Raw genomic sequence first — 20,696 nt, forward strand, 5'->3', positions numbered from 1 at the left:
TTGTCTGGCAAGTGTTGGTCAGTACGGGCAAACTGTACCTCAAGAAGCCCAGAAAAAGAGACCTGTACAATTCCGACATTGCATAAACTGACATTCCCCAAGTCTTTCCGCCCAGAAACTTGAAAAGCTGGAAGCTGGGAGATCGCTGTCAGACGCTGTTTGAAGTGGGTCACGTGCGGGCTCCATGAGAGATCACTATCAAGGATTACGCAAAGAAATCTGTGAGTCCTCTCATAAGAAATTATCTGGCCATTTATTAAGATGGTGTAGGGTGTCATTGATTTGTGAGTGAATGCCATCAGTGCACATTTGTCTGACGAAATTTCAAGACCTTGGTTGCGGGGGTATATAGCGGACAGAGTAGCAGCTTTTTGAACTCTTGCACGTATCTGAGGACGTGTCACACCTGAAGCCCATATACATATGTCGTCTGCGTACATTGATAACTTGATCGCTGCTGGCAGATGTTCAACGGGACCAATGAGTGTGAGATTGCAGAATGTTGCTTAGTACATCGCCTTGAGGAACACTTCCGTAGGTGTAGTGTCGGGCGGTTTGGCCATCGCCCGTACACATAAGGAACGATCTCATAAAAAGGTAATGAGAAATCCATTGAAAAACTTGGCCACCTAGGCCAACCATCGCAAAAGCATCGAGGATAGCCTCGTGAGATACGTTATCGTACTCCCCGTTGACATCCAAGAACAAAGCTGCGGGTAATCTTTTGCAAGACTTCTGATGTTGGAAATACGTAGCGAGATCAACAACACTGTCTACTGATGAGCGATCTCGACGAAAACCAACCATGCAATTTGGGCACATGTTGTAGTGTTCCAGGTACCACTCCAAGCAGGCAAGGATCATCGTTTCCATTATATTTCCCACATAGCTGGCCAGCGCTATTGGGTGCTGTGAGGTGAGTTCAAGTGGAGACTTGCCTTGCTTCAGAAGAAGAACCAAGCAGCTTGTCCTCCATTCTTCGGGAAACATGCCATCTTGCCAGGATACGTTGTAGAGATCTAACAGTTATCTCCGTTTTCACACAGGTTGTTCAAGGCGCGGTAGGATATTCCATCTGGAAAGTATATGTCAAGGTGTGGCCCATGGCCTATACTCCGATAGCGTTTCTGCAACAGGTGCGCCGCCGTGAACCTATGCTTATGATAAACGGTAGCTTATATAGTAAATATATGCATTTCTTGGGGACGAAGGAGACGAACTACAGAGGAACGGTGGTTCAAAAGCTATGAAGCGGCTGTTTATTCCAGCTGGGCTGTTTTCGTTCTAGTTCTGCTGACAAGGCTGTCCAGTCTGCCCACAAAGACAACTAGACGAGTCCAATACCTTTGGCGAGGTCGGATGCGGCCGGAGAAGTTACACGCAAAAAGTCACAAGATTTCTGGAGTTCAAGTGCCTTCAATTGCCGATTGCATAAACTGGACCCCATGCTACAGCTACGATGGTATTCTAGCCTTTCCCGCGGTGAAACAACCTCGCTGTGCGACTTGTGGTTAGGAGGGACTTTCACAAACTCCTACTCCTATCGTATGGGAATGGCCGAGAGCCCGGTGTGCGACTCCCGTAGGTGCGAGGAAGCCATCAAGCACCTAGTGCGTACCTGCCCTTGCTATGACGTAAAATGTCTCTCTCTGCGTACAACTTTAAACCGACTGGACTCGAGACCGTTCTCTGAGTCAAAGATACTCGGACCATGGCCACACCCATCACTGGCACGAAAAGCGATTCGTGGAATAGTACACTACTTGAAGTGCACCGGCTTAAGAGACCGTCTATAGTGTCCCTGTGCATTCTCCCACGCGCACTCAGTGCTTACTCTCTCCCTTTTCCCTTTTTTTATTCCCCTTTACCCCACCCCCAGAGTAGGGTAGCAAACCGAGTGCTCGTTTGGTTCACCTCCTTGCCTTTGCTGTCTTTGCTCCCTTCTCTCTCTGCGAAGCCAAATAAATGCGCCAGTGCCATCGCCAGATTTTAGGCTGTACTCCTCCATATAAGGCGACTGTATGCATGGGATCAGAAGAATTCATGACATCTTTGCCGACTATTCGTTGAGTTACGTCTAAAACAACGAACAACGTTTTGTTTACTGCTGCTGCTGCTGCCAATGTTGCTGCTGACGCCATTGCCCCTAACGGTGAAATGGTGATGAGGTTGATATGCTCGGGCGATACATCTCAGGGCGTCATTATCGTTGTGGTTTCAACGGTCCGGTACTCTATTTTCAATCGTGCAAATTACTGCAACCACTACACAGCCACTACACACTGCGTTATGCGGCGGCTACGCGCGGTGGCACGGCCGTATCTTGAGAGCAATCTGCGTTGTGGGCAGGATCTAGGCGCGTCGAAGGCTCGTAGCTTTGTGCGGGCTGTATGTTCTAGGCGCTGAGTTTGCGTTGAAACAACACGCAAGACGAAGATCACTTCGCCCGCTGCTGCCGTGCTTGCTGACGCCAGCGTTTCGACAACGAGTGTCTGCTGTCATTGAGTGTGGTGTGCTTATGTCTGCTGTGTGCGCTGACACCAGGCTTGTTAATTTAGTTAGCAAGCGAATATTTACAAGTTGATGCGGCCGCTAAGAGGGGTGCCCTTACTTAGTAAGACTGTCTGTTAATTTGCTATCGCAATCGATGCTTCTCCTTTCTGGCGAAACTGCGACTTTTTTTATTGCTGGATAGATGTTAACTCTGTAACGACAGTGTGGAGCTTGAATTCCTCAAACGCGCAGCATATAATTAACTATATCATCTTCCAATACGACAAGTTAAGAACGCGTGATATTCCAGACGCAGCTTACACGAACCTTTAATAAAGAAAATAATAACGAATTAAGGAAGTCGTTCCCAAATGTTGCATAGACAACGCCTAGCCCGCACAAGAACGCATTCTTAAATTCGTTATTATTTTCGTTACGAAATGTTCGTGCAAGCCGCCCCGGGACAGCTTCCTGGTGTAACTTATAGTTGCAGCAGGACTTCTCCACAAATCACAAGACTCTTTGGCAGTGTACTCCCATGGTGTCACAACCCGTATCGTTCATGTCGGTCATCCTGGCGCCGGAGTCGCAAGCCACACTTTTAATGTGTCGCGGACACCTAGGTGCCTGACACGTCAGTCATTCGTTCCTTCTTCAACCTGCACTTTTGCGGATTAGGCGCTGAGCCGTGTTTCCGTGATGTTAGCAGAAAGCAGCACCTACTTCCCTTCTTCTGAATTCATATATATATATATATACACGTGGGATCGAGGTGGCGGGTTCAATCCCGTCCGCGTCAGCCGCATCCCGATGTGGTTTGAATGCAAAAGCGCTTATTTAGTTACCTTTAAATGCATGTTTAAAAATACCAGGTTGTAAAAATCTATTCGAAGTTCCTCCACTCCTGATTGGTTCATAATCAAGTCGTGGTTCTGGCATGTAAAGACGGTTAATTTATTGTTTTTTTTTTAAATCCAACTGGTTGGCCCTTCTCACACATACTCTCCCTTCTCATCCCTAGCCTTCGGCGAAAAGATCAGGCTGCGACCACAAGGCCAATCGTTTCGATCGTCCGTGCTGTACCGTGGCTACCACCTGCGATTTTTGTGATGAACCGATGATTCTGGCTTAGCACTCTCGAAATACGCTGCAGGGCTGCTGAACGCGTCTTGAATCGATCGCAGTAATATAGGGTGTAATTCGTTATTTGTTGTGCATTCGATGTGATATGGTCTTTGCCGTTATTACGAAATCGAAAGCTACCTAATAAATAGAACGAAAAAAACGAGCCAGATATTTTGCGGGAGTACTTCTTCAAGATGGGACACTTGCTTTGGCGTTGTCTCCGGACCATGTCTTGCGCGTCCGCGGACCTTATAGTAGCGAGCAAATTGTTATCATGAGAACGACTGCATCGTTGTGTCATACTGAGTAGCTGTGCGCAAGCCCAAGGCAATGAGGAAACAGACGGCTTCTGACGTCACACAACACGAGCTCTCGCCAACGTTCCCGCATGCGCTCTTTCTCTCAAGGTCGGTCAAGGCCGCTGAATGTGCATATACCATGCCAGAAAGCTCCTGATGCTGTTCACGTCGTCTTGTTTTGCGATTCTGGCGATTCTTACTCACTTCGCAAAGCTGTAAAGCATTTTGTATTAGTCACACACTCCCCGCAAAAGAGCACAAACGAGAAAAATATGGGAAAGAGACAGAGCTTAGAACCCACGCGCTTGCATTGTGACATTTATTTTTCTTTTCCTTCCAATATTTATGAAAACTTTGCTCATTGCCTTCGTTAGTGTCCTGATTCGCCTTACTCGTAAAAGTAGCCTGACTGAGGGCAAAGCCAGACCGATGTTCACCATATAGACATATAACCCTTCTGACCCACTTAATATCTTCTTTACTCACTATGCGTGTATACACTTCTTCATGAAATATTTTTGTGATGTGTGTTCCTTTTCGTCCGCTTTCGCTTACCTCTGTTTTAGAATACTTTTATGCATTATGCTTTATGTATTATGCTTTATGAATATTTATGCAGGATCCATTACTAGCCGACTTGGCTAAGGATCCCAATGCCTGATCACAATATTATTGTACCACATATATTTGCCAATAAAAGGATTTCATATTTCATTTTAACCATATCCTAACCCGATAATTTAAAATCTTGAGTTCAGAATGAGCCCTTATTTACACTGTGTTGTTCATCGCTAACAGGAAGTTTTAGCTGGAACTTAGCTTAGGTTTCCCTATTCACACGCTTGTCAAACTCAGGAATGGGATGATTGGGCAAAAGCTGCACAAATTAGATTCAGATAGGTGTAGCATTAGAGGTCTGGTTCTAATTATTTTTTATTTCAAATATGCATCCGTATTATTGTTATCCTGGTTTTCTTTGAGTACGCCTGTTTCGTAGAATGTATTTTGTTCGATTATTACAATTTGTACATTATAAGTTTACTCTATTTGCCAGTGTTCTTTTTATCATTGTTAATTTCTTTTCGATGAATGTTAGAATCTAAGTATGTTGTACAAACGCTTAATCTGCTGCCCCCTTAATCAATGCCTCCCCAGAGGCATGTGGGGTTACATTATATAAATAAGTAAATAAATAAATAAATAAATAAATAAATAAATAAATAAATTATTATTTAATAAATACTACCATTGCGGAAGAGTATTGTTTTGGGTCCCGAAATATGTCAGAATACGTAGAAAAATAGCCAAAATAATTTAAAACGACGGGGAGGTTTAAAACACTGGAACAATAGAATAAAAGCAATAGTGCTACTTAAGTGTTAGCTTTAGTAATTGCATGGCGCGAGTAATTGAACAACATAACATGCTCTTTAAGGTAGATTTTTTTTCTCTTGCTTTTTTAATAGTCACTTAAGTGTGCCGGTGCAACATTGTTGGAAAAGATGGCACATATGTAAATGTTTGTGGTGCTCTATGAGACACAGAGCTTTATTCAGCGATCGTCATTGTCAACTGCCTATCATCAAGCGTGAATAGTGCCTTCGTTCGCGAAACATTTACTTCCTTCCCAGAAGCTTCCTGTGTGTTCTTTTTTTTTACTTATTTTCGTATTTCGCAAGTGAAAGATTCGCATGCTTTACGCGAGGGATCACGCAACAGACGTGCGTCCCTCGATTATTAGTGTCAAGACGGTGTAGCACAGGAGTGCCCGCATCATTTTATTGCTATATATATTGTACGGACGCTCCGCGGGCTTCGCAGCCGTTGGCACCACCACCGCCGCCGCCGCCGTGCTGTCACGGAAATGGACGCGCATGCGCACTGCGCACGCGTGGAGGATAAGACGTCTGCAATGACGGCGCATCGCGTTTGGCTCCAAAAGCAAGGAAGCCAAGAGCACACACCAACACGCTCCGTTGAATCGACTCTGCCGCACCGAAGTCAGAGTTCTGGCATCCGATGCTGTCTAATCCTTTGTTTGGGCGCTGACGAACTCCGACTGCTTTCCTTCGGTCTCGTCTCGCTCACCATTGAGGTGCGACACCGGCAACGTCGCTGCAGGTGCTCCTCATTACGGTAGCGTTCGGAGACGCCTTCGTGGCAACGCTAAACAATGCTACCGCTTTCAATGTGTCTGTCGCCTTCGGGCAAAACTGCAAATATTGTTTTACACGTTTGCGTTACCTCCATATTTCTTGCTTAACAGTGCCAGTACAGGTCCTGCTTCTTTAAAGAAGCGGCCGGGGAGCACAAAGGCGGCTCACGCTAGGACGAGGCAGAAATTATTTCGAAACACTCAGCGGGGTACAGAGATTGCAGCAGCTGATGGAGTTTTATTGCTCTCTCGGGACGACTGTATGTTTGTTTTACGACGTGTCGTCACTGCTATTTGTGAGACACGAGCCTTGTGCAGTAGTCAGTAAGTCGGTGGTTTAAGGATCATGTAGTTCAGTTGCCGATAAGGAAAAAAAAGCACTGACTAAGCACGGGAAGCTCAAAGCAAACGTGTAACATGAAACATCAGTGCGATTGGTTTGAACAAGGAAGCTCCTGACCATCTTTATCCTGTTGACGAAAGCTGCTGGCTATACCGCGGCCTTTATCTTTCTAACAAAGACAAAATAAGTCTTCATTCTTTCATTTTTGAAAGCACTGGAAGCTGCGCCTCTTACTGTAGCCTCTGGTCATTCAAGCTAATCTGATTGCTACTATTTCTGGTTTGTGCTAATGCTCGTGGCCGCGTCACAATGCGTATGAGCGCTATTCTTAACATCACGTTAACGCTAATAAATGTTCCTGGAAGGCCCCTACTGTGCCACAAAATACTATACTGAAAAATCTTGTGTTGGGCTAATTTCGTAAATAATTCGGAAGCTTTCATTCCAGCTAACACTTTATAGCATGTAATAATGATGTCTTAATTGAAGAAGCTCATATACACAAAGGAGGTTTCAGCTGATTTGGGCCAAGTATTAAAAAAGAAACAAGCATATAGGTACTACGTGTGTCGAATTGGTGCAGCATTCTTCTAAGCCATATGAAGCACGTCATGATATTTTTCCAATCCACCAGGCCAGGTAATTAGCAAAGATTGCTTAATTACTTTTGTAAATAGTAACTCTAATGAAAAATCTCCAATACAGAAGTTTTAGTACTTGTTCAGAAACATCGGATTATTTCATCTATGCTAAGGTAACTGCGCTGTTTAATTTATTCCCGGCCTTTCTTTAATGTACACGCAATTTTAAATATATACCACGTGACTGCCGCATAACGCGCCACGCTAGTAATTCCCTCAAATGCAAGTTGAACAAATTGCTCTGTGCATAGAGATCGATCGAACAAGCTGTCAGTAAGTGCGATGGACGTTAGGCGACAAACGGGACGTATCGTTAAAAAAAAAAATTCAACGAAAATGCGGCCGCCACATGCGAATGCCATATGTCACCGGAGACAACATGGTTTTTATCTCCGTCCTTCATCACACTATCAGCCCCCCCCTCCCCTCCCTATAGTGGTTCTTCATTGGTTTCAAAAGCAAAAAAAAGGTGTCTGCGCTGCGTCAAATGCTGCTTCCGACCCCACGTCGCATTCGCACGAGGCAGCCGCTTTTTCGTTGCAGAATTTTTTTCTTAAGACGGTATGCCCCTGTTGTCACTTAACGTCCGTCGTACTTACCGACAGCCTGTTGAGTCGCTCTCTGCGCGGAGCACCGCCACTTTGCTAATTCCTTCAACTTACATTTGAGAGCACTAAAAGCACGGCGCGCTAGCCGGCAGTCACATGGTATCTTTTGTTTAATTTCCCGCACTCTAAAGAAAGGCCGAAAAAAATTAAGCGGGGCAGTTATCTTAGCATAGAAGAAATCATCCGATGTTATTGAACAAGCGCTACAACTTTTGTAGTGAAGGTATTTCGCTAGAGTTACTATTTGAAAAGTTAATTAAGCAATCTATAATAATTGCTGAGCTTGGCAGATTGAAAAAAATAAAGATGTATTGACGTGCTCGATATGGCTCAGAACAATACTGCGCCAATTCGATGCGCGTATCGCCTATGTCTTTTCTTTTAATACTTGACCCAAGCTGAAACACCCTGTACACGTCTTTTCTCTATAACTGCAATTAGCCTCTCTCTTCATCGTTATGTATTCTCGTGCACAATCTTGAACTTTATCAAATTATCTCAATGTTGCGTTATTATTTAAGCAAACAGTTATCCGTTTGTTTAGAAAGAAAGAAAGAAAGAAAGAAAGAAAGAAAGAAAGAAAGAAAGAAAGAAAGAAAGAAAGAAAGAAAGAAAGAAAGAAAGAAAGAAAGAAAGAAAGAAAGAAAGAAAGAAAGAAAGAAAGAAAGAAAGAAAGAAGTGTCATGACTACCCCGTTGTGCTTCCTTTTGTGCTTTTTTTTTGTACAGGCATCCTATACTCGAGGACAGCTTTGAAGGAAAAACTACGGGCGCGTGGCTTGCGCACATGTGTGACGGCGCCCAGTAGTCCGCCAGTGTTTGACAGTGCTTTTGGTTGCTCGGAAAAGACGCTGAATCGATGCAGCTACCGCGTGCGAGGGTTTCGCGTTTGCCCAGACGCGGAAGGGAAAAGCCGCAACATAAGTAAGCATTTACTTTCAGTGGTCTGTTTTATCTTATTTAACTGTTGCTAATAAGGTGTTTATGTTTTCTCTTCCCCAGCTTAAGCTAACGTGGATGAAAACACGGCACTCCTTTCAGAAGCGCTTTCACTTGTGCGTGCTCTGCCTCCGTAGTTTTCCCTTCATTGCCACAGGAAGTTGTACGCGAGTATACTCACGGTTAAACAAACAGGTAAGAAACTAAAGAAGCTACACCAACGAGGTCTCACTGCTCGTGTGAAAATGTGTGTGCTGTAGCGATGAACCCTCATACCGCATGGTTTTAATATGAACACTTATAGGATCATTCCACTGCTTTTCTTTATTGGGCACCCGCCTGTTATTGGGTACCCCATATGGCCCCCTATATGGCCTGTAGTCGGGCACCTGCGATGACACACGATTGCATGCCCCGTATAGTATGTTCTTGAACCAGGGCCCCTCAGCACAGCAACCAGATTCTGCACCCATTCGTTCATTCAAGTTAGTTGACACAATATTGCATAGTTTTACTTCTCAAATCTGCACGGGGTTTATTATTAACGCCTTAATAAAGCACGTTGGTTTGATTTCGGCCACTTGGTGTGTATTCCTCTTTTTTTAATTGTATAGTCATTTAGTTATCACAGCACTTTTGTATCCAGCTTATGTTGAAGCGCTACATTGGCGGCTCAGATAATCTCAGTTTCTAGGCCTAAAGATAATGATAACTAAAAACATGTTGAACCGTTTCAGTGTCAGCATTCGCGTCTCATTGCTGCTGCAGTAGGACTGAATTGACAATAAATGCCGCAAGGTGGACATCCTAGGCGAGGCCTCGTCTTAGCAATCAGGGCGGACTGACTTCCTTCCTTTCGTGCGGGCAAAGCATACTAAAGCAACGAAATTAAAACTGTTTGCCAGCAGTTGCGCTGCTATCACGCACTCTTTCAAACTCTCGGTGAGCGAGCGCTTGAATACGGAGCAACGTGTGTGAACGCAAAAATGCCTTTATCACACTGAAGACAATGTGCCGGACTAAAGTAGGTCCATGACATTGCGACAAGAACAGCGACAGCCCTTTACCGGTTAATCAATAATCCAACAACTTTGACAAACGTATGAAGGGAAGCGGCTCAACTTAGCTCAAACCAAGCAAACATAAGAAGAATTCACCAGCTCTCTAACTCTCTGAAGAATGACTAGTATAGTGAAGCTGCATATATATATATATATATATATATATATATATATATATATATATATATATATATATATATATATATATATATATATATATATATATATATACACATATATATATATATATATATGTGTGTGTGTGTGTGTGTGTGTGTGTGTGCGTGCGTGTGTGTGCTATTATTTGTATTATTGCTCATTTTACTATTATTACCTAACTGAACTTACTGAACCAACGAAAATGGCGAGTGCTGTTCCAATCTCATGTTGCTTGCACCTACCATTGCCCCGCATCAACTCGTCTGCCTGATGTTGATGATCCTCATCAGAGGCCGTTGCGGGCCATCCACTTCGGTGCTAATCCTGGCGATTGGATGCGGCTGGATTTTGGTCGTTCACAGTCATTGCGCACCTCCGCACAGTGCTGACGTCAACGCAGGCATCCTCGCAAAGTGCATTCAGGCGGCGATGAATGTTGATGGGATCACGACCTTCCGGAGTCAGAAACTCCATTAGCGCCCGCTGTGTCAACCGGATGTCGCCACTGGATGCCATGCATTGCTCAATTATTCTGGAATGAGAAGAGATAGGAAGGTGAGAGAAGCGATATTCTATAGCCTAAACATCGGTGCATTAATGACGAAGGGTTCAAAATGTTTGCAGTACTATTGGAAAAGTAGTGGGCTTTGAGACATTACTTTCTGAATCGCCCGCGTACAAAGAGCTTCACTGAAAATAAAAAGAACGAGCAATGACGTCACGAGTACAGTACGAAAATTGTTGATCGGTTTAAACATGTTCGGCATCCCGAGGAGGCTCACATAATTTAGATGTCCAAGGAGAATTCAATACCAGTCACGTATAGAACACGAGGACGCGACAGGCGGCTGCGACCCTGTATACGCATATCGCAGCAAAACAACGTCGTGGCGACGGACATTGCAAAACAATCCGGTCACACCAGCGGCTTCTCTCAATTCCTGTCTCATTCTTGAGTGCAGACCGCGTTTCGCAAGTCTATACATTTTTTTTTTCCGAGCTGGAACTGTCTCACACAAGGATGCGGTGCCAAGACAACAACACCCGCTCGACCTTTTGCTCGCCTGACCTCGAGGGCCGGAACGTGCGTCTAGCTTAGGCTTTCGAAAACGTTAAACTTCAACGGTGTCGTCTGTCGACTCCGTTGCACGGTCGCTAAACCCAGCTACAGCCTGGAGGCTGCACGAAGCTACGTCCTTGGAGCTCATCGACGTTCTTCTGGGAACAAATGACGCGCAGCTCGTACATATATATATGAGAGAGTATAGATAGAGTAAATATTCGGCTGTAGATGGAAAACCGATGTTACTTTGCACTTGATTTTTCTTGCTTAGCTTTTTCTTGATAATTTCTTTTCTTTTGCTTGAGTAGGCCCTTTATTTTATTTTTTCCTAAGCTAACGGCCGAGAAGCGCCACTGCGCATTGGATACCTACCTGCCTTGTGGAGGCCGGCAGACTTGTGCAGCTTCGCCTGTCGCTATTTTCGAGGGTTGTCCTGCTCCGATTGGTACACGCGCGAAACGAACACGGTTGCTCTCTTTCCTTTCATTTTTAATATTCAAGGGCAGGAGCGCGCAATATGTCTTTTGAAAATTACCGCCGCGTGGGTATTTCTTTTCTCGGCCTGACAACATTCTAATTATTCAGCTTTTGTCGAAGCGGACGTTCCATGTCCATCGGGTCCAACGTGATCAGCCTGTGCTATACTTAGCTGTCTTCTTTGCAAGCCTTAGGAAAAAAGGAAAAGTTGAATAAGTAAGCCGAGCGAGATTTTTTCTTCTTCGGTGGTTTTGGCGACCTCTAAGCGCGCAAGCTATTTTCGTGCCAGAGTACAGGAGACAAGACAAGAGTACACGAGTATCAATGTAAGAAGTGTAGGCACTTGTAAAACAACATCCATGAACCAGAAATTTGGCTGGAGATTCTTGTTCGCTAAGGACATTCTTTTTTTTTTGCGCACGAATTACGTTAGCTTTGTTTTCAGCGCTCATCAATCTTCAGAATAATTACCGTTGTTAACTAAGCATTAAATACGTTCTCCACCTTCTTCAGGGTTAACGTGCACAAGGGGCTAGATAGAGCATAAATTAAGAACACGTTAGGGTTTTAGAGCGATGGCACGATGCACTAAGCAGAGAAAGCAAAACAAGGGTCTCGCTGCCACCTCTCTGCTTAGATCCCTTATATTTGTCTTGGCACTCTAGGGGTATTGCACTCGAGCGGTATTGCACTCTATTCTGGAGCTGTTTGTCCTGTATCTTCTTCTTTTAATACTTCTGTAGTTAATATTCCAAAGCAGCAAAACCAACATATATCACCATATTGCTTATTTCTTATTTCGCAGTCATGGGCTAATAAAGAATAGTCAGTAAGGAACTACAGTGGTATGAAGGATGCCCTCAAACACAGTGTGCATCGGGATCACCTCGTAAACCAAATAAACGCTAACAATCATCACTTAGCCAAGCCAAACCAGTCTTATCGATAATCATGTGCTGGTACCGACATCTGTCGCTGTCTTCGTTCTTTGGAAGGGTAGCGGCTCGCCCATTTCACAGTAAATTCTCAGAATCAAAGTTGTCTTCAAACCAGCACTACCTCCCTTAGAAGGCCCCTGCGCCCAGGAACGCATCCTTCACGTGTTAGGTAGGCCTTACATCGCTGTCTTGTTGCGATACATAGCGACGTCGTCATTCAGTTATCGTTAGTCGTACGTATGTTAGGGGCAAATCGTGTTCTCGATGCGTGTAACTTGCAGCCTATAATGCCAAATATAAATCATATACATAGCGCCTTCGGTCAGCGCTTCAATACCATTCGCGATCGGTTCTTTTCCTACCCTTATAGGTTCACAGCGTCGATCTTTGCACAACGTTCTTCTGCTTAGTACAATAACACAGAGACTTACTCTCTGCTTGGAGCATGACTATTTGTGCTCTCTTGTCGCTCATCCTATACACCGATGGGGCGGCCTTGAAGTAAGGGGCTTTGTAGTTCGTATATCTGCGTTTCAGTCAGTTTTCTTGTACTGGCGTTGAGCCTACAAGAAAAATTCTGCCACTCAAGGTTGGGAATTGGACATTCCGTGCATCCACCCCTAAAATTTGCGTGTACCAGAAAACCTACCATAAAAAAACGGCATGTCACAACACAGGCCACTGCATCAAGTGCAGCATGCACCCCCCCCCCCCCCCCCCCCGCAACGCCCGATAATATTCCTGGCTACGCCTCCACTGAGGTGCACAAAAGTTTGCACAAGATATAATGGTGAAAACGCCTTACTCAACTTTATCGCTAATCATGGCTGTTTCCGCACTCGTATCCGCGCTTGTGTGAACATCAGCACTCCTGATTTCCACCGCCTCGCATGCATGGCAGCGGCAGGGATCAACGTCGGCAAACATTGCGCATGAAGAAATTATTTTCCAGTGCCCAGAGCCGTATATAGGGGAAAAAAAACGAAAGATGTAGCTGTAATTCACTTGTCACATATAGTCAGGGATCCGATACACCTCAATGCAGTGTCTGAGCAAAGCATTGCCAAAAATATCGTAATTCTGATCAACGAAGCATCGAGACATTCCCTCAATAGTGGCCCGTCTGTAAGCTTACTCCGCGCAAGACATTACCGCACGCGAAAATCGCATGCCCTCATACATCAAGATAAAAGAAAATAAAGCAATAAAAAAAAGCATGGAGAACCACTGGTGATCGATCCGTGCAGATTATAAGCGCAGCTCAAAATTTAAATACACGTCTCAGCCTGTTTGTTCACGCGCAGACAGCCGGTCACAAGTTAAAGACCGTTCACACGGCCTCATACCTAAGCTCACTGCAGAATGAAGCTCGTCCGTCATCATGGGCTAGCGATGCTTCGGATGCTTCACACTCGCTTTCTCGTGGGGCTTGCCACGGCAACGGCTCACGCGTCGTGAGGACAACAAAAAAATGAGCTAGTTATCTTGCAATTTCTTGCTACTTGCCGGTATCCTTAATATTCTCATGCGACGATGATTATTCATAAATCATATATTTAGAGGCTCGCACATGAATTGCCATCGATCGCTCTTGTTCGAAGCGTTTTTCAATACTAAATTTTTTCGCCAATCATGCATTTCGCAGAAAAAAAAGAAATTAAGTCTTGTCACAAAATGTCCTCCAGACAGTTTTTCCGTCGCGCATTTGACAAACTACTGCGACAGCAACAGAATTCTCGCACGCACGTACGCTGGCAATGTGATCACAATAACAAGACCTGCTGAAAAACCCTCATGGGTGCTTTCTCGTTGGAACCGCGAAGTGTAGAAAGTACAGGCTAACGGAAAAAGAGAGAGAGAGACAGGAAGAGAAATTCTCGCTCGCACAGCGAAGGTTATTGCGAGCTTCAGAGCGGGCAGCGCAACGTTCATTTGGTGGACGCCAAATAGGCTGTCCGCTTCGATGAATTGTAATTTCACGGTTTACCCTGAGGCTCGCTGCTGTCGATTCAATGAGAGAGAAAGAGAGAAATCTCTTTATTGAAAGGCGGAGTGGTAAGCCAGCGTAAGAATCGTTCTTTGTGTTTGTGGCATGTGGGCAATTGGAAAACTCGCCGCTGACGAAACCCACGAGAACTGACAGGTAGAAAATTGGGCGAGGAAGGCAAGCCGGACGTCCAGCAAAGCTGTGGAGATTTGCTTGTGTCATTCAACTATTTACTTCTGGCCCCGCCGGTGCAAAATGCAGGCTGTACAAACGTCACTGTTCTTGTCGTTTCCATCGGTGAATATAAAAAGTTCTGAACAAGACCCCTTGATTGATATATTTACTCATTTTTGCTTATTCCCACCGCATTATTACTAGCTTTTATGGTCGCCTAAGCATTGCAATAGGAGGTCTACGATAAAACTTGCGTACAGAAACAGCTCTTTCCGGACATATTAGCGCTCTATAGTGTTGTTTTATTTTGTCTCTTCCCACCATGACAAATAACTGACCATCGACTCAAGCGCATCGTATAGTGTTATAGTATGTGTTTATTTTTACAGATTAAGGCTGGCAGATATGATCGATTGCGAAGATAGCCGCTGAAACGGTGCTGCTTGTCCCAGCGACCATCATAGTCCTCCTCCTCTTCATCCTCCTTTCCTTGTGGCGTTAGGATCCCCGTTTCGCAGACGGAAGACCACTGGGAGACTCATTGTTCAGTGACGAAATAATAGCGCTTAAGACACGCAACATGTGTATGTTGGATTTTCCTAGAACCGACCTGTAGGCCACGCAAGTTAAGTCAGTCAAACGGTCTAAAACGGCGAATGTGCAAGCATAGTGCGACAGAAACTTGCGGCACGAGGCGCGCCTACTCCGGGAAGTCGAAAGCCACACTGAATCGCCTTTTTCAAAAGAAACTGATCGATGAGTGTGTCGCACAGATTCTTCGAGCGATTTTGCGATGCTACCGTGCGAAGACGTTTTATCCGTTGGTCTTCGGCAAGGTAGAGTGTCCTGGCGATTGAATTTCCGTTATATAGAGAACATGGTAGGATGGTGTCAAGGATGGTCCACGGCGATCAGACACAAACAAGGTAGAAAGGGCTGTAGTCAGTTGTTTCATGCTTCGCTGTGTTTATACGCGTACGTGATGAAAGGTAAGACGTCATCCTCATGCATCATCATGCATGGCACGTGGCACGTTACTTCGAAGATGTTCTGGCACAACAAGAAGGAAGCGAGCTCCACTGGCTGAGCAGTTGGTTTTATACAGCGAGCCGTCAGGTATATAAAACCAACCACTGGCTTTGGGAGTGTGAGGCGCAATAAAAAGAGGTTCCAAGCTTATGTCGTCACACTTTTTCTGCTGGAAAGCGACAACATTGGACGATTCAGGAGCAGTGATGATGAACATCTTCGATGAAGACATCGAAGATGTCTTCCTCGCAATGTGTCGCAATCAATGGTAGGCTAGAAAGGCAATGGGAGTCATTATAACGGCAGCCGCTCCTGTAAGTTATCACAAAGTCATATTCTTGAAGTCGTAAAGACAATCGGGCCAGACGACCAGACGGATCTCGAAGAATTAAAAGCCACCATAAAGAACGTTGGTTGGCGAAGGTCTTCAATGGGCGACCGCAGATATAACAGTGAACATCGCCTGGAACTTGGATTCTGAAGCAGCGTCTGTCCTGCCTGCTTCTTCTCCGCGAATGAATCGCCGAAGTTCTCTTTGATTTCAGACTTGAACTGATCCCATGGTGTAAGCGTATCCTCGTGGTTATCGAACCACATGAGCGCCGTGTCCGCCACGAAAAACACAACATTTGTGAACTGACTTACTCCGTACCAGTGGTAGTAGTTGAGCCGAGTAATCAGTTGGGCTTGTTGGTTGAACATAGTAGCTGGCGACTATATTTGTTGAAAGTCAGCACTGCGTCTGTGTACTTTGTGTATCTCCTTTGTCTCCGTTGGTTCCCGCGCCTTCTGCTAGGTAGTAGTTGCTCACCTTTTCGTAGTGCGTGAGCCGTATGGATAAGACGTATTTCCACGTCGTTACCGGACTTGCCTGGGAAAAAATGAGGCTCCATGAAGTGCTGGCGTTGCCATGAACCAGCCGCCGCTGAAACTTGTACCGAAAAGGGTCATCGTGAATGAACTTAACAACAAATAACAAAGGCTTTACAGTAAAGTTTCAGTGGATTCCCTCCCACACTGGTATTTCTGGCAATGAAAACGCTGATGCGCTTGCATACGCAGCGCTCTATCATCCTCCCAAAGTCAAGGCTCCAAAGAGTAATCAGGTGAAAAAAATCTCATATTCAAAATCACTTTGGTTCGCTTTGGGTTCCATCGGATATGCCTTGCGTAAGCAAGAGATTTCACTAAGAGGAAGACTCACTTATATATCGAATAAGGACAGGATCTGCAAGTACACCGGCGTGGTTATTTAAGATGGGGCGAATAATTTCTCCGAACTGTGCGGCATGCAACGAGACAGGAGACATTAAGCACTTTTTGTGGTCCTGTCAGAAATTCCGATATGAAAGAGGTGCTCTCCTGAAGAATCTGCAAAAAAAGGACCTTCCGCATGCGTGCCTGCACCACCTTATATTTCCCGAGGGATCAGTTATAGCCCGCAAAGAAACTTCACGTCTCCTTATCGAATTCTTAAGAAGGACCGGTTTGATGGACATATAGTGAAACCATTCAACGGTATTGTAAGAGACGCTCGGGCGGAGCAATTGCCGGCTTTGATCGCCAGGCTAAATCCGCCTGTTGCTACAATTTACCACCACCACCACCACCACCACCACCATTTGGTACAGTCCGGGTTCTGCCTTCATCGCGTGACATCTCGACCACCAGGAGTAATGTAGGCACTCCAGCTAAGCGGCGGCTTCGGCGAAGATCAGGCGGTTGGAGAACCATGTTGGCGAGATCGAAGTACTCCACTAGCTTTACCGAAACTGTTATGGATGATTGGGTATTTATTTACCGATGAATGCTGGCAGAGACGATTGATCGCGAATAAATCTGTTGAAAGGCTGGTGCTCGACGCAGTGACCTGAGGATGATGATGATGACGCCTTATTTAATGTCCCGAACCCACTGTGGGAAATAGGCCACGAATCAGGTAGATGTGATAAAAAAATAAACAATGGAAAATAAATTATTAATCGAACATGAGAAAGAAGTCAATAATAAGTGAAATAAAGTAGTGTATACTGAGGTAGTCATTCTTCATAGACAGGAACAGTAACACGATCTTAATTTAAAAATACCTAAACTAAAAGGTAGGCGTAATGAATGAGTAAGAAAAATTTTGAACAATCGTATTAGATTATTACTGTGAATTCGTGCTTTTGCTATTTGAACTTCCTAAATTCACAGCTTATTAAAGGAGAAATTGGTCAATCAAGGAAAATGAGAAATATTATTAATGTGATCTCTTTGCACCGCAGAGGTAACTATATATGGCTTGGCAAACGTTCCCGTGGTTATATCCTAATACCGGTGCTCTAAGTGATAGCAGAACAGTACTGCCGAAACGCAGTCCTATGGATTAGATAGCGTAATTTCTAAACACCGTTTTCGTTGAGTAGAAAACCTCCGACACGATAGTAAAGAGTGATCGATGGATTCCGGTTCATTGCAGAGGTAGCATAAAGGGGATAGCGCCAGACGACATCTGTGCAAGTAAAAATTTAGTGGTGGAATACGGCAGCGTAACCTGGGAAATGATAATTGGAATTGTCGATAAGATACCATTGCGGTTTCAAGAAAAATTTAGGTTAACAAAGCCCATAGACTTTTCTAATGAGAGGCGTTTTCTGTCTTTGGTCAAAGAAAACTGCCCGTATCTGGCCGCAGGGATATGCGCAGGACCAAAGTATTCATCCTCTTTTTCAACGTCCTTTTCGCGCCGCGTTACAATGTTTATATTGACGCGCAACATCGATGTTAAAGAAACACGTGTGTGTAGTCCTCGAATTTCAGTCAATGATAAATATTTTGTGCACTGTTGACAGATTCCTAGCAACAAGGAAGTACAAAGCGCACTTCGTAAATTGTGCAATTGTAGTAAGATGTTTTTCAATGCTAATTCCTGCTAAGCCAGGTATTTTTAATAGCGGTGGTTGCTCTTCCCATACGTTACGCCAGACATGACACGAGCACGCAGTACTAATGTGAAATGTGAAGAAAAACGTCGCGTCCTTCCAGCAGCACCGCAAAGGCGATTACCTGTCATCAATTATATCACATACGAGTTTCATTCGGAAAAATGGACGTATCTAGAAAGACCCGGGTGCCGTATCTTGAATTTATTCATTTATTTATTTATTTATTCAGTTAGTGAGTTAGATAGCTAGTTAGTTAGTTAGTTAGTTAGTTAGTCAGTTAGCTAGTTAGTTAGTTAGTTAGATAGTTAGTTAGTTAGTTAGTTAGTTAGTTAGTTAGTTAGTTAGTTAGTTAGTTAGTTAGTTAGTTAGTTAGTTAGTTAGTTAGTTAGTTAGTTAGTTAGTTAGTTAGTTAGTTAGTTAGTTAGTTAGTTAGTTAGTTAGTTAGTTAGTTAGTTAGTTAGTTAGTTAGGATACTCTCAATGCCATTGTGGCGTTACAGAGAGCTGTGGTACAACTTTTGTGCATTGTTGCAGAGATAGGTTTTAATATATTCAGTAGAATTAAGTATATATGGAAACTCCGCTTCGTATAAACGTTACACTTACAATGCGTTGGCCATCTAGTTGGTGTGAATCCATAATTACTTTGTTTAGCGCAAAATGACGGACACAAGAAAGACGACAGGACAAGGCGCCTTGTCCTGTCGTCTTTCTTGTGTCCGTCGTTTTGCGCTAAACAAAGTAGTTATACACACTAGTTGCTCAACCTCTTTGCAGATTGACAGCGCAAGGGCCTCAGAACATGCGATGTGTCATGATGTCCTGTCCAGGGTTATTCATCGCGATTAAGCCACAGTTACGGCGTGGCCTTTCATCATTTATTTGAATTTTAAGATGCCGTATTCCGTTGACATTTGCGTTAGGACATCGAGAAAGACCTTCAAAGTCCCTTGTAGCATTTTCTTAATATGCTAAATAAACTGTACTAGACGCAACACTATTCTCTCGTTAACATGTAAGCCGAATGCCAGATGATGCAACATGTAGTAGATAAAGTAACAGAACAAGTTAAATTCAGTAAGTGAAACAAAATTTTAAACAGTAGCATGTCGCCGTATCCACATAGATACGCAAAACGGCATGATATTTTCTAACAACGACGCCTTTGCTAAAATAGTTACATTTGCTATCGCGCCATGACCAAGAAGCGCTACTGTAATATAATTAATTCAAGATAACGGGAAGCAATAATTATACGGACGAGAAAGTTGACTCTTAGGAAGTCTTGCATGAGGGTTTTCCCCTTGTGTGTTCTGTTCTTTACGAGTTGTACAATGGGTAGGCATTGTTTTGTTTGCAGTTTTTGAGCGGAGGAGGACGACGCTGTTGGGTTTAGTGGAATAAAACTGCGCTTTATGGTGATTAATATATACTGTGATCAGCCGGTCACAATACAGGGGAAATGGAATCCCCTGCGTTCGAGAATACAAATACCTAGGTGGGGCCGTAACCAGGAACTATATTCTGGAGGGGTTCTGTGGGTACATCGGCGGTCATTTTGAAACTGTTATACTCATTTACCTTGACTTGTGAATCCGGCACATCGCTCACATAAAATAGTGTAAACTTACGTATATACGTCGACATATACATATAATATACTGACATACGTATATGCAAGCTGTGTTGAGCAGTATATCGCTGCCGCAATAATTTGCGGAGGTATCAGTACCTCCTAACCTCTCCTCTTGTTACGCCCTGCCTAACAGTATGAATAAAACATGGCATGAGTTGCATGTAAATAGATGAAGTACTCGAAACGAAGGGCAGGAGAAGTCCTGCTGTAATGAAACATGAAGCACTATGGTGGCCCTACAAGTATGAGATGGAGCGAGGTCTGTGCAAAAGAAATATATTTCCGGGACCTACGTATAGACAACTGATTTTGTGCTTAAAACGGGAATTGCAGGCTGGACTGGGGAGAGAGAGAAGGGAGGAAGGAAACGCAGGGAGGTTAACCAAACTTTGCCCAGTTCCGTACCTTAGACATGGGGAAGGGGGAGGAGGGACTCAGAGAAAGAGAGAGAGCTGACATGAGTCGCACTTTCACATACACTAAGCCTGGTGTAGCATATCTAAAGCAGGGCACTCAAGTCTGTAGCCTTCAGTTACTGTAGAAGAGTTCGAATGGCTTTCTGGGCTGATGAGCATTGGGGCTAGGCTCCCAACACTTTTCCTGCTGTGAATGGTCTATCGTCCAGTCTAATTATGGCACACTGA

Source organism: Dermacentor albipictus, unplaced genomic scaffold (assembly GCF_038994185.2).
Source record: "Dermacentor albipictus isolate Rhodes 1998 colony unplaced genomic scaffold, USDA_Dalb.pri_finalv2 scaffold_23, whole genome shotgun sequence".
Lineage (NCBI taxonomy): Eukaryota > Metazoa > Arthropoda > Arachnida > Ixodida > Ixodidae > Dermacentor > Dermacentor albipictus.